The sequence below is a fragment of the Stylophora pistillata genome, chromosome 5, assembly GCF_964205215.1.
Source record: "Stylophora pistillata chromosome 5, jaStyPist1.2, whole genome shotgun sequence".
Classification (NCBI taxonomy): Eukaryota; Metazoa; Cnidaria; class Anthozoa; order Scleractinia; family Pocilloporidae; genus Stylophora; species Stylophora pistillata.
In genome coordinates this window covers 36,950,352-36,962,384 of record NC_142523.1, presented here as the reverse complement: position 1 = coordinate 36,962,384, position 12,033 = coordinate 36,950,352, and the positions used below count along the sequence as shown (strand labels likewise).

Sequence of the window (12,033 nt, the reverse complement as noted above, 5' to 3'; positions counted from 1 at the left end):
AAAAGTTAGGGTCGAGCCACGTTAGGAACTTGTCTATTTTCTCCTGAAGTATTCCGTGACAGCAGTTGTTTCTCTAACGTTTTTCTATAAAAATTTTCCGTGGGAAATTGCCGCGCGGGTTGAAGCAAAGAGTGATCCCTTTGCGCATGCCAGACGTTTCGCCGCTGTTCAGCCCAGGCAGAAGTGACAACCGGAAAAACGTCTGTATTCGCCGGCTCCTGAGCAATTCATCAAAAACTTAAGGTGAAGTTTTACATGTACTTCCATTTGGGAGGTACAGAATTAAATTATTTTTATAATTCCATGGCAGCAAAAAACGACATTAATCGTTGCACTTGACTTGATTGTTGTGGCTTACTTTCACGAGACATAATGGCAAAGTAAAATCTTTTTGCCAACGTGTTGTAAAACAAAAATCGATGAGAACTAGAAGTCAAAAAAAAAAAAAAAGCAAAAAAGAAGCAAACTGCCTGAAACGCGGAACAACGCGGGCGACCAGGTTTTAATTGTGAATCTAATTGGTTAAGAAAGTGGCGCGAGTTTTCTGGACCAATCACAGAGCAAAATAAAGCAAAACCAAAGTAGTCTCGGGTCATTTTGGACGCTCAATTGAGAATTTCTCTAATTGTATAACCTACTTGGATGTCCTCAATCAGAATCGCCATAGTTGGTAACTTCTTAATCCAAGATGCTAAAGTTTCTGTTGCTTTGTCAAAGTTTCCAACTTATAGGATATACATCTAAAGAAGCACAAAATGACGAAAACACCATTATTGGAATTAATAAGGCTTGGGAAAAACGAATCACATGATAGTTTTAAATGATGGTTATAAGAAACAAAATGATCTTTATGAATTGAAATTATCAATTTTTTGTAACCTGTACAAGATATTCACTATAATTCAAGGCAACCACAGGACCCAAAGCTATGATCTAAACCCAAACATCAGTATGCATATTCTCCATACTGTTCTCTATACATTTCCTAAGATGCTGACAAGGAGAATTTGTCAAACAATCAAGAGCCTCTTTAGGTGATGATCATGTCCATTATTCTTGTAACCTTAATGTGTGATTGGGGGACAATATTTTAAGGAGAATTTAGATGCTGGCCATTCTTAGGTTTCAAAAGGCTAATCTGAGCTGTGAACATGTAGAATGATAGGAAGTAACGTTCACTTGTGGATTTTGAACCCCTCTGAGAACTAATGTGACATAAGAATGTGCCTAGAGGAAATTAACAATGCTTATTTATATGTGGAATAATTTGAAGAACACTTGCACTTAGAAATGGAGCCAGCCCTTTTAGAATATCCCCAATTTGGTCATTGGTGCCCTTGATAAAAATAAATAAATGAATAATAATAAAACTAGGTCAATAAATGAATGAAAACTTATAAGACAGAGGATCATGCAAATTCATTAAATACATGTTGAGAACTAATTGACGGACTGACTGATTGATTGTAAATAATTGATTAACTGACTGACAGATTGAATGACCGACTGACTGACTGACTGACTGACTGAGGGACTTACTGACTGACCAACTGACTAAGTCACTGACTGACTGAATGATGAATGATTGATGGACTAATGAACTGACTGACTGTCTAAATGACTGATTGAATGTCTGGCTGAATGATGAACTGACTGATGAATAAAGGGGTAAGGTTCTAGCTTAAGAGAAACTGGAGGTGCGGTGGCCTCATGGTTAGTGTGCTTTACTCCAGATTGAGTGGTGCGGGTTTGAGCCCTAGTGGGGAACTTTGTGTTGTGTTCTTAGAGAATAAATGGGTACCAGCGAATTTAACACTGGGGGTAACCCTGCAATGGACTAGCATCCCATCCTGGGGGGGAGTAGAAATACTCCTAGTCGCTTCATGCTACAGAAACTGGATTTAAATGCTGGCCGGATGGGCCATTTGGCTTGTAAACAAGCTTTACCTTTTACCTAAGAGAAACTGTGGTGCTGGGTCCATGGGGAGGTATAACAAGACAATTTGGTTTTATCAGCTCAGCTGAGAATGTAGATTGGCCACCACAAAGAGCTTCTAAAGGTGACATTTTGAGCATCAGTTTATCCAAAGGAAGAGCTGAAGACACTTGAAATACTCTTTGCAGAGCCTTTCTCTATGACCAAGGGCTAATGCTCAAAATGTCAGAGACTCTTTACTGTGGTCAATCTACCAAGACTGACCAACTCATTACAGCCTTGAAGTTGGGAGCACTCTTTTTATTGATGGGAAAGAAACACTACATTTCAATTCCAAAAATGAAACTGGATGAAGGTTTACTGTCTTTGGCTTCATTAAATATTTATTAGATATGTATTAATTTCTTAACTTTGATTGAATATATCTCATAACCAAAAAGTAAACATAATTATACTATTCTTTCATCCTCGCCTCCAACTTAGGCAATAAAAAATCTCTGTGCAGTTGGTGAATAGCTTGAATGTTGGAGAAAATGTCATTGAGAACGTCAAATATAGACCACTTTCATAAATGGCTGCTGGATTAAAATTCATTTGTTTAAATTTAAATTAGCCCTTCTGGCCTCGTTCTCCAGTACAAAATTCAAAAGAATACATTATCTCAAGCGAGGCCAGAAGGGCTAATTTAAATTGAGACAAAAGAATATTAATCCGGCAGCCATTTATGAAAGTGGTGTATACAGAGCCCTTTTTAAATAACCAAAACCCGGGTGAGCACCAGGGGTAATGAATATGTTTTTAGTAGTTATGGTACTCAATCATCAAATTGTAGACAAATAGAATCGTATTGAGTTTTCTTTCAAAGCAATCAAATCTGAAATCCAATTTCACACTAACCATGCCCTGGGATTTTAAAGGAAGCCAATAAGATCAAAGTCTTCTCCACAGCCATAATGTTTGATATTTTCACACAAAACTTTTTCTTCCTCTCTGTAGGAAAGGAGTTCATTGCCTGAAAAATTTACAATTGCTCCAATCAAAGTTACATACATTGAAAATTGTTTTTAGTAAACAAAAAAATAAACAAACATCAAATGAACAATACAATTGTACCCTGTTAACAATAGTTGATAAAACACTGGTAACTAATATTTATGGATTATCAAAATGTTAAAAGTAATGATTAAAGCCAGATCCACAATTGCAGAATAAATTTTCATCAAAAAGTGTTCCATATATAACCACCAAAATGACTGCACTGACACAACATTGACTGTTTATTGTATTTGAAAGATGTAACAAATATATAACATAAGATTTTAGTGAGAAACCTTGTATCTGGTCAGCCCCCTTTCAAAGTTTTCTTGCTAAATTTTATTACAATAAATGCAATAGGAGTGTTTCTCTTCCCTGCTTTTGTTTTTCCTTCATTAGGGAAATTGTGTAGTCCCTGTCTAACAAGCATTGACTTCATTTTTTACGCCTTACCTGATCAAGAAGGTGCAGTCTTCTGACATAACTGTAAATAAAATAAATCGATTAAGAACAATTAGTTTTCAAAAAAAACCAAAACAAAACAAACAAAAAAAAAAAAGCAAATCATATGAGTAAAATTTTCTCAAGATCTGAGATGATCATTTGTGCTGGTAGGGCTCTGAGCTCAACTTTTTTCTGTTGTTAATTGGTGACCCAAATCAATAAATGGTCACTGGAAAGTCATGCAAAAGAGACTCTTAAATTCCATAAATCAAAAGAAGCTGGAAATCATCTTTGGAGGTTCATGCGATTTCTTAAGGCCTGGTTCAAAGGACAAGTAGATTTTTCCAATTAAAAAGTAAATAATTTATTAAAAAATTTTCTAACTGATATCAATAATAATTTTCTTAGTTCAAACCCAGCATAATATTTGTGTAGAATTTCAATGAAGTCACAAAGTGATAGCAAGTGGTTCAATTCATATTATTAATTGAAGGACCAAACCAACAAAAAAAGACAAAATAAAACATATGACTGGAAGCAAAAACTAGTTGCTCACCTTTCTTAAAGTTTGAAAAAAGGCAAATGAAACTGAATAATCAAACCGAACCAGACAATAAATCCAACACCAAACAAAGTTCAAATCTAAAAGGAAACTGATTTCTTTAAAGACTTAGTATTGATGCTCTTTTTTTTTTTCTTCCTAGTCCTTCCAAAATTTTTAAAAAAAAAAATTAATTTTCGAATTTTTCACAACTTCTATATGTGAGCACCCGAATCACCTAAGGGAATTTCTTCGATTGCTCTCACATTTTGACAGTCGCTGGTTTTGTATAGGTATAATGAAGTGAAGTGAAGTGGAATTTCATTTATTTGTTTAAGCAGGTTGATTAATTGGCAGCTGTAATAGCTGATGTGGACCTGCTGTCCTAACCCACCCATCCCACCCCAGGGGAGGACATCCATCACACAGTAATCTTGTGTGGGGGAAATTAACGTCTCCTACCCCAACCCTGCAGGAGACGGGACCTCCATTTATTCGTACCTATCCGAGAAGACTAGAATATCTAACCATTTCTTGATGTTATAGAAAGGTAGCAAATTCTTCTCAATTATTTTAAGACCTTGAGTGTTGGTCCGGCCGGGGCTCGAACCCTCAACCTCCTGCGCTACAGTCCAGCGCTCTATCTATTGAGCTAAGCGGGAGGCACATGAAATCACATGATTTCGAGTGCAATTTGGAATAAATAAGCGCGAGTAAATTCTTTCAAAGACTAACAAAATTGCACGAGCCTGTAGGGCGAGTGCAATTTGAGGTCTTTGAAAAAATTTACAAGTGCTTATTTATTCCAAATTGCACAAAAAAATTATGTGATTATCTATTAATAATATACATGAAAAAATACGAGGTAGCTTCTCATAACTATGCAGAAGAAAAGTGCGCACATCACGTGCAAGAATAATTTATTCAAACCCTGCAAGTGACATTGACTTTGACATTGACCTTGAAATTGGCCTTGACATTGACCTTGACATGGACATTGACCAAATGTTCTGACCAATCAGAATGTCTGGTTTGTTTCTTTCTCTGCACTGAATTAACCCTATTCTGCACTGAATTAACTCTCTTCTGCACTGAATTAACTGAAAACTGCATTCATCTTACCCAATCAGAACTGACAAATTTTTTCATGTATATTATTAAGATTAAACAACAAAGGCATGTCTCCGAATTTTTTATTTCTAAATACTTTTTTTTCCAGAGCGATTTTTGTACGATCAATCCACATTTTTTTTAATCCTATTTCAAAAATGTTCTGTAACTTTTCACTGAAATTTAAAATATGGCAAATCACAGACGCTTTGGTCCCAAGGACGGAGGAACACATTAAATGAGCGAAAAACAAAATTTGCTGGCAAGAGCACTACATTAATAACCCCATACATTAATTATGCATTCAGTCTTCGTTCAATGATCTGTCCTTCGACAGCTTGCCACATGGTTTAATTTTAGCCAAACTTGCTGCCTACGGTATATCATCCAAAAGTTGTGCATTTATAGATAATTACTTAACTGATAGCTTACAGAGAGAAAAATTAGGCGATCAATTTTCAGATTGGAGTCCTCTTCTTAGAGGAATTCCTCAAGGGTCTGTATTAGGTCCCCTTCTTTTTTAATATTTACCTAAATGATTTACTATTATCTAGTCTTCAGTCCAAAATAAGTTCATTTGCCGATGATACTCAGATCTTTGATATTAATTACGATGTTTCCCTATTACATGGACACCTACAAACTGATCTTGTCACTGCTCATTCTTGGTTTTGCTCTAATGGCCTTGTGACGAATCCTGATAAAATTAATGTGCTACCATGTGGCTGGGTAAGAGCAATGACACAACTATACCCTGTTTTTCCATTGGGAGACAGGAGATCTGTTTTGTGGGGGGTGTTAAGCTACTGGGTGTAACCCTGATCATGAGTTAAAGTTTAATGAACATGCATATAGGTAACATAGCACAGAAAGTTAGCAAGCAAATTCAAGTTTTACAAAGACATAAGAAATTGAATAACATCAATGCCAAGATTAAATTATATAATGCTTATCTTTTGCCTCATTTAAATTATTGCTCTATTGTATGGCATCATTGCAGAAAAGGTAATTCCAACAAATTGAAACAACTCAATGAATCTGCATTGCGCTTTATTTACAATGATGATAAAAGCTCGTATGAGGAATTATTATTGCGTATTAAGCATCCTACTTTATTTAATAGAAGAATTCATAATATTTTAACATTGGTATTTAAAGCTTTGCATGGGTTGGTTCCAGAATATATTTCTAGGCTATTTACTTTATGCAACTGCAAGATTAATCTGAGGGGGGATAATATTCTTATGGTACCCAGGGTTAATACCACTAGCTATGGCCTCCACTCATTGGCCTATCAGGGTAGTAAGCTATGGAACTCTCTTCCCAATAACATAAGACTGCTACACGAATTAAGTCAATTTAAATCCAAAATTTCTAAATTGAAATTCAACCTGTAGAATAAATTTTACTTAGTTTTCATCTTGTTTAGAAATTATATTTTAATATCCTTTGCTTTAGAATATATTTTGCATTTTATATATTGATAGTATTTAGATAGTTAGTAATTAGATTAATTTTAAATATTTTAAATTTAGATAATTTAACTTGGAGATATTAGCATGTATTTGCTATCTTAAATTCAAGTATAAATAAAGTTATTGTCATTGTCATTGTCATGAATACAATAGCGATAACAAGAGAACTCCGCAAAGACTAGTAGTCTTTGTTTTCAAAATTTGGATTTTTTTCTAAGTCTTTTTTGAAACAAGGTAAATTCGACACGTTTGTAATCACATTTAGAATTATGATTGGCTTGTGTCATTCCTCACCTTTGCTGTATACACATTTCAAGGGGGTTTTGAGTCTTTGTTTCCTCGACAACTTTTTGCCCCAAATCGTGCATTTGTAGTACGTTCGATTCTTGTCGATTATTTCTACATAAAGTGAGTGCACATCATTATTCATATCAACGTCAGAACGTGGATCCGAGGGTATCCATCGTCCAAAAAGCAGAGCAACGTTCAGAGAAGTCAGGATGTTTTATAATCTCGCAATCTTGCAGGCTTCTCTTGAGACTGCAATAGGGCGAGCCAGCGGACTCTCTCAACTAACCAATGACAATTCCCAAAATATCCACGTGATCAGGCCTGTGATCAGAAACAAAGAAGATTTCAATTAGCGCTCATCTTTGAATGTACTTTTCATCTGTTGCCCGCTTGTACGTTGTTATTTCTCTTCTTGACTGATTAGCTTAAAACAACATCCCTAAAAAAGATGGGTTTTACCGTCGTTCGATGGGAAGACGAGAACAGCGTGAGTATTTTAGATGAAAAGCAAGTTGTTGGCGCCGTGGAGTTAAAAGAAGGGACAACAGTTCACATATCGACTACATAGGGTCGAGCGGCCATTTGTAAGCTACGATATTGAAAGTTGGTGGTGAGTATAAATTGCGATATTCAGTACGTGATCAAAACTGAGAATCGAATCGGTCAGTTGCATGCGACAGTTTCTTAAGCTTACGCTTAAAAATGAATCAAATCTATCCATAAGGTAAAGGTTTCAGGATTGTTTTAGTCACGTTTGAAGTTATCTTAGACTAGGTTTACACTAGAGGAAATTGTTCCGGATTCGTGATGAATCCGAAACGTTTTAGTCCCGGATTCATTCTGCCGTTTACACGAAAGTGGACGAATCCGAAATAAAAACTTCCCAGTTTGGTCGTGTCTCCGGAGATTTTGAATCCGGAATTTAAAGTGGGAACTTTGAATCCGATAACTTGAAGCACTAGGAAGAAAAAAAAAGAGCATCAATACTAAGTCTTTAAAGAAATCAGTTTGATTATTCAGTTTCATTTGCCTTTTTTCAAACTTTAAGAAAGGTGAGCAACTAGTTTTTGCTTCCAGTCATAATATGTTTTATTTTGTCTTTTTTTGTTTATTTTGATTATTCAGTTTCATTTGCCTTTTTTCAAACTTTAAGAAAGGTGAGCAACTAGTTTTTGCTTCCAGTCATAATATGTTTTATTTTGTCTTTTTTTGTTGGTTTGGTCCTTCAATTAATAATATGAATTGAACCACTTGCTATCACTTTGTACACATGATAAAATTTATCGCCTGAACCTGCAACAAGATTAGGCAACCGGAGACCGCCAGCAATGTTAGCACCAGATCCATTTTGGTTTCACCGCAAACTCAAAAGATTGCAGGTGGAAATAATATCCGGATTCGAGAAAAAAAAGCGGTTACATGACAAAACTTTCCGGATTCAAAAGTTATCGGATTCAAAGTTCCCACTTGAAATTCCTCGTAAAATTATTGTGAAACCTAAGGTTAACCTTGTAAGGTCCCTTTTGCTTGCATTAGTCATGCCTCATATGTTAAACATCAGTATGCATATTCTCCATACTGTTTTCTAAAACATTCCCATGATACTCATGATGAGAATATGTTAATGAAACTGTTGGGTAGTCCTTTCAGCCTTAAGGCAGCAACTTTTACTTCATTTTACGTTGATTGAAATAAATCTCTGATGAAGAAGTAAACAATTACACTACAGAAAAAAAAAATTGTATGAATAAATTTTACTTAGTTTTCATCTTGTTTAGAAATTATATTTTAATATCCTTTGCTTTAGAATTCTATTTTGTATTTTATATATAGATAGTATTTTTAAAGGTAATTGCACTGAGTGGAGTGCAATTTGGGCTGAAATCATACGCGTGATTTCAAAATTGAACGAGTGTGCAGCACAAGTTCAATTTGAAATCACAATTACCGCTTTATTACATCCATTTTGAAATCGCCCCAAATACAGGACTTGGTCAATTCAAGTAATTTAGTGATGCAGTACTAAGCCGGTTTTTAAATAAAAAGCAGAACCTGAAATGCTTTTACACCTTATTTTGTGTGCAAAACAGAAAGACTGACGTCATGTGTCAAAAACTCAGTCAAGCGTAAAATGATGCGATTTAGAGCAAAAAATGGTGCGATTTGGGAATAAATCGCACCAATTAGTGCCAATCAGATTGCAGGGACCACCAGTGATTTCAAAATGGATTGTAATAAAGATAGTAATTAGATTAATTTTAAATTTTGGTAATTTGACTCAGAGATATTAGCATGTATTTGCTATCTTAAATTCAAGTATAAATAAAGTTATTGTCATTGTCATTGTTATTGTCATGAAAACAATAGCGATAACAATAGAACTCCGCAGAGACTAGTAGTCTTTGTTCTCAAAATTTGGATTTTTTTCTAAGTTTCTTTTGAAACAAGGTAAATTCGACACGTTTGTAATCACATTTAGAATTGTGACTGGCTTGTGTCATTCCTCACCTTTGCTGTGTGCACAATTCAAGGGAGTTTTGAGTCTTTGTTTCCTCGACAACTTTTTGCCCCAAATCGTGCATTTGTAATACGTTCGATTCATGTCGATTATTTCTGCATAAAGTGAGTTCACATCATTATTCATATCAACGTCAGAACGTGGATCCAAGGGTATCCATCGTCCAAAAAGCAGAGCAACGTTGAGATAACTCAGGATGTTCTACAATCTTGCAATCTTGTACGCTTCTCTTGAGACTGCAGTCGGGCAAGCCAGCGGACTCTCTTAACTAACCAATGACCATTCCCAAAATACACACGTGATCATGCCCGAGCAGAAACAAAGAAAATTTCATCTTTGAATGTACCTTTCATCTGTTGACTGCAGTTACGTTGTTATTTCTCTTCTTGGCTGATTAGCTTAAAACAACATCCCTAAAAAAGATGGGTTTTACCGTCGTTCGATGGGAAGACGAGAACAGCGTGAGTGTTTAAGATAAAAAGCAAGTTGTTGGCGCCGTGGAGTTAAAAAGAAGGGACAACAGTTCACATATCGACTACATCGTAGTACAAACAAGTAACAAGGGTCGAGCGGCCATTTATAAAGCTACGATTTTGAAAGTTGGTGGTGAGTATAAATTGCGATATTCAGTACGTGATCAAAACTGAGAATCGAATCAGTCAGTTGCATGCGACAGTTTCTTAAGCTTACGCTTAAAAATGAATCAAGTCTATCCATAAGCTAAGGGTTTCAGGATTATTTTAGTCACGTTGGACGAGCTGCGACCCCAGCAAAAAAAGACACAGCTGCTAAGCCTGCAGTTTAGGATAACTCTATTACAACTTTTTGTTACAGTTACAACACGATTCTGATTGAAAAATCAATTATTTAACTGTTATTAAGCCCTAGCTTCACTCCCAAGAGTGTTGGGTCAAAATTGAGTTGAAATCTTTGAATTTCAATTTGCAGTACTAATCAACAAAAACAAACAGTATACATGAAAATACTGCTTGGCAGCTTACATTTGAATGCTAACACACAAGTGTTTTATCCAAAGAAATTACAACCACAAAAAATTAAGTCAAAGCCTGACTCTCACAGGAAAGGGTAAATACCATTTGTATCATTTTGTGACTGATAGTATTTATTGCAATAAACATAATTCAAGTTAATGCATTTCACGGAAAGGAATCAACAGATTTTATTCACAATTTGTGTCAAACCAAATTGAATGATTGATTAGGACTATTTTAAATAAATAGCTGTAATCAAGTATAGCTTTTATTAAGTTTTCAAGAAAAGAAAAATAAATCAAATTTCACTGTAATATTACGACACGTTGATGTTAATATACCATAGAATATAATATTATTTTGCATCTAAACCTGAGTTGAACATGGAAATAAATTTTATTTGACTAACTGAATTTTTAGTTGGAAGTTAATGCATGTATTCATTTTATGATTAGTTATCTCAAAGTTTTCCTTGAATTCCCAGTAATTCTTGAACATTCTTAGAAATTCCTGCAAATTCCTAGGAATTTCTGGCAAGTTTTTAGATTTATAGGCTTTCAGGGAAGTGATCGGTGCTCTGAGTTGGAATTCCTAGGAATTGCTTAGAAATCCAAGTCCTGTTGTCTATGAACTTGGAATGTCTGGCTATTTCTAGATTTTTAGAACCAGAGTGGTTGCAGTTGGGAATTTCCACTCAGAATTTACCATGAAAATTCACACCTCTTATATTCCTAGCAATTCCTAGAAAAAGATACTCAAGAATCTGTGGATAATCCTAGGAATTCCAAGATCCATTTTGTAAGGGGGGTTCAAAAGGGGGTTAACATTGATCTAACATAGGTTAACCTTGGTTTCAAATTTCTCGAAACTGACAGAAAAAAATGCAAATGAAAAATTCCTTTGCAAAGCTACTAAAAGTAAATTAAAATTTTATACTAACTCCAGTGTAGGTTAATTGTGTTTTGAACAATCTACCCAACTGGTAGTTTTAATGCCAATGCAGACCCTTTTCCCCATTCCCCTAGTGGAGGACATTTCTTTACAGTTGGTGACAGGGGTTTTGTTTGTCATCAAATGAAGCAATAGGCTAACTGTATCCTTTTGTTTTTTTGTGATTTTTAGAATTTATGACTTCAATCTCTGTAACAGCCTATTTCTGCCAACAACCCAATTGAACAAGAATCTACAGTCAGTGATATCAGCAAACAAAATGCAAACAAAAAGGAATCCTCTGATGTGACTGTCAGTCACAGGGAGGCCAATCTTCAGCAGAACAACACGATGAAGCACTAGTCCCACCTCCTCCCTTCAATATTGAATCTTCCTTGAACAAGGACTTGATGGATGGTATCAAAGACACCATTTATGGAAATTGTTCTAAGGATGCGATAGGATTTTTAAGGGGTGAACTGCCACATAGCAAATAATGTACATCATATCATAATTATGCCTGCCAAATTTCCAGAGTCAAATGCATGCAATTTTTCTAATCTTCAATAATAATAATATTATGATAATAATAATAAATGCCTTCATTGCTCATTAGATAAAAATACGTATCTAATGTTACAGGATGAAAGGATTAAAAGTTCAGCTAAATTATAATAAAAAGATTAAAAATGTGAGAAACTAGTTACATATATCTGGCATAAAATATCATAAAAGGTTGTATTTCAAAATTAGTCTATTTA

At 35.0% G+C, this 12,033-nt stretch overlaps 1 pseudogene across 1 annotated transcript in view; it reads right to left on the bottom strand.

Annotated features, from left to right (window-relative positions):
* Window positions 1-9,597, bottom strand: part of LOC148731781 (FYVE, RhoGEF and PH domain-containing protein 4-like) — a 102,849-nt pseudogene extending 93,252 nt beyond the window's left edge. Inside the window, exons 1-5 of the transcript XR_016002055.1 lie at window positions 9,341-9,597; window positions 6,836-7,153; window positions 3,425-3,455; window positions 2,834-2,948; window positions 639-740 (exon numbers count right to left, since the gene is read on the bottom strand). The product of XR_016002055.1 is annotated as an FYVE, RhoGEF and PH domain-containing protein 4-like (transcript). The remainder of the gene's footprint in view (window positions 1-638; window positions 741-2,833; window positions 2,949-3,424; window positions 3,456-6,835; window positions 7,154-9,340) is intronic.
* Window positions 9,598-12,033: the final 2,436 nt, after the last annotated feature.